Consider the following 3379-nt stretch of genomic DNA (forward strand, 5'->3'; position numbering starts at 1 on the left):
TAATTGAAAAATATAAATTAAAAAAATCCTTTACTTTTTTCTTTGTGTGATGTCCCAGTAAAAGGGTTACATAGCTTTGTGAAGAGACAAAAAAAAATGTGAAAGGGAATGAAATCACTTTTACATTGTTAATTAAAGGCTTGTTATTTCAGGAAGTAGGACTCCATTGCTAATTGATTTTTTTGACACCACTGGTAAGAGTTGCATTAGAATTAATTAAAAAAAATTTTTTTCCATTAAACTGGTCTTAAAGACCAAGTTGCTGAAAAACGGTTGGTTTATTTTTTGCTTACATGTATGAAAATAAATACTGATTTATTAAAAAAAAAATAAGATGCTTGGATCATCACAAAGTTTTTAGAGACAAAAAAAACTAGGGCAGGTTGAATGATAAATTTTCTACATGAAGCCTGTTCTTTAAGATTGCTTAAGATGGCTGTTTCATCTAATATACAGAAATCAGAGTGTCAGGCATAATGAAGAAATAAAGAAATATGTCCCAAACAAAAGAACAGAGATAACCTCAGACTTAAAAAAATTTCTTAGTGAAATAGAGATAAGTGATTTAACTGATATGAAGTTCAAAATAATAGTCACAAAAATGATTACTAAACTAAGAAGAATAGATCAACCCAGTAAGAACTTCAACAAAGAAACAGAAAATATAAAAAAGTTTCCAATAGAAGTCACATAATTGAAGAATGCAATAACTGAAACTAGATGATTCACAAGATAAAAAGATGTATAATGTGATATCAAAAACACATAATGAGAGGAATAGAAATCTAGAGCTTTACAATGCATTTAAATTTAAATTGTTATCACCTTAAAATAGACTGTTATATATATATATAAATTGTTATATGTAAACCTCGTGGCAACCACAAAGGAAAATCCTATAGTAAATACACAAAGAAAATAAGAAAAGAATCTAAGCATACAGCTAAAGAAAGTCATCAAATCGTGAATCAAAAGAAAGAGAAAGTAGCAGAGGAACTGCAAAACAGCTCCAAAACAATTAACAAAATGACAATAAACATATTCTGATCAGTAATTACTTTCAATTTAAAATGGGCTAAATTTAAATAAACGGATTTAAAAAAAAGACTTTTCTATATGCTGCCTACAAGAAAATTACTTCAGAAGTAAGGCCATATGCAGACTGAAAATGAAGGAATTAGATGTATATTTCATATAAGTAGAAACTAAAAGAAAGCTTGAGTAGCTGTACTTATATTAGACAAAATAAACTTTAAAAAAAATAATAAGAGGCAAAGAAGGGCATCACATTAATGATAAAGGGGGCAATTCAATAAGCAAATATAAAATTCGTAAATATTTATCCACCAAACATAGGAGCACCTACTATATAAAGCTGATATTATCACATAGAACAGGAGAAATAAACAATAATACAATAATAGTAGGGAAATTTAATACCCATTTTTCATCAACGGATGGATCATATAGACAAAAAGTAATAAGAAAACATTGGCCTTAACTGGACTTAGATATGATAGAACATTATATCCAAAATTAACATAGTAAACATTCTTCTCAAATGCACATGAAACCTTTACCAGGAGAGATCCTATGTTAAGGCACAAAAAAAGTTTTAATAAATTTAAGAGAATTGAAACTGTATTGAGCATCTTTTCTGACAAAATAGTACAAAACTAGAAATGAATTATAAAAAGAAAACTGGAAAACTCACAAATACGTAGAGGTCAGCATGCTACTGAACAATCGATGAATCAAAGAAGAAATAAAAAGAAAAAAAACTTTAAAAACTTAAGACAAATGAAAATAAAACTTATCAAAACTTATGGTATGCATCAGTCAGAAGCAGTTCTAAGAGAGATATTGAAAGTAAAATAGAAGCCAAAATTTAAAAAAGAAAAGAAAAATTTCAAATAAACTCCAACTTTTACACCTAAGGAAACTAGAAAAAGAAAAAGAAAATAAGCCCAAAGTTATAGAAGAAAGGAAATAACAAAGATCAAAGCAGAAATAAATTAAATAGAGACTAATAAAACCATGGAAAAGATCAAGGAAACTAAGAATTAGTTCCTTGAAAAGATAAACAAAATTGACAAACCTTTAGCTAGACTCATAAACAGAAAATGAGAGATGACTCAAATAAATGAACTCAGAAATGAAAATAGAGACATTACAACTGATACCACAGAAAGATGAAGGATGATAAGAGACTACTATGAATAATTATATGCCAACAAATGTGACAACCTGAAAGAAATTAAAAAACTCCTACAAATATACAACCTACCAAAATTAAATCATGAAGAAATAGAAAATCTGAACATATCTATCACTAATAAGGATATTTAAATGGTAATCAAAAACCTGCCAACAAATAAAAGTCTAGGACCAAATGGTTTCACTAGTAAATTCTATCAAAAATTCAAAAAATTAATACAAATCTTTGTCAAATATGTTCAAAAAATAAGAGAAGAAACCACTTCCGAACTCATTTTATGAGGCCAGCATTACCTTGATACCAAGACAAGTAAAGGACATCATCAAAAAAAGAATTTACAGGCCAATATCCCTGATATAAATGGTAATACAATAATAGTAAGGAAATCTCATGACAAGATAAAAAAATCCTTTAAAAATATGCTAGCAAAAGGAATTTAACAATAAATTAAAAGGGTCAAAAGTATCGTAATGTATGATTTATTCCAGACATGTAAGGATGATTCACCGTCAGCAATCAATCAATGTAATACACTATGTTAATAAAGAATAAAAATCATAATCATCTCAATAGATGTAGAAAAAAACATTTGACAAAATTCAATATCCATTTATGATAAAAAAAATATACTCTGAACTGAGTATAAGTGGAATGTACCTCAACATGATAAAGCCATATATGAAAAACCCACAGGTAACATCATATTCAATGGTGAAAAGCTAAAACTTTCTTCTAAGATCAGGAACAGACAAGTATGCCCATTTTGACCACTTTTATTTAACATAGTATTGGAAGACCTATCTAGAGCAACAGGAAAGAAAAATAAATGAGTCATCCAAATCTAAAAGGAAGAAGTAAAATTTACTATTTGCAGATGACATGCTATTTATATACAGAAAACCATAAAGACTCCATTAAAAACTGTTAAAGCTAATTAATAAATCGAGTAAAGTTGCTAAATACAAATCAAAATGCACAAATCTATTGTTTTTCTATACACTAATAATAAATTGTCAGAAATAGAAATTAAAAAAATTACAATTATATCAAAAGAATAAAGTACCTAGAAATAAATTTAACCAAGAGGGTGAAAGATTTGTACACAGGAAACTATGACATTGATAAAGTAAATTGATGAAGACACAAGTAAAAGGAAGATAT

The 3379-nt window shown here is 27.7% G+C and overlaps 1 long non-coding RNA gene across 1 annotated transcript in view; it reads left to right on the forward strand.

Annotated features, from left to right (window-relative positions):
- The window catches only part of LOC111733658, a 13808-nt gene extending 10429 nt beyond the window's left edge, over positions 1 to 3379 (forward strand). The window contains exon 3 of the long non-coding RNA XR_002778087.1: positions 3272 to 3379. This is a non-coding gene — a long non-coding RNA (uncharacterized LOC111733658). The remainder of the gene's footprint in view (positions 1 to 3271) is intronic.

The sequence above is a fragment of the Pteropus vampyrus genome, unplaced genomic scaffold, assembly GCF_000151845.1.
Source record: "Pteropus vampyrus isolate Shadow unplaced genomic scaffold, Pvam_2.0 Scaffold607, whole genome shotgun sequence".
In the NCBI taxonomy this organism is placed as follows: domain Eukaryota; kingdom Metazoa; phylum Chordata; class Mammalia; order Chiroptera; family Pteropodidae; genus Pteropus; species Pteropus vampyrus.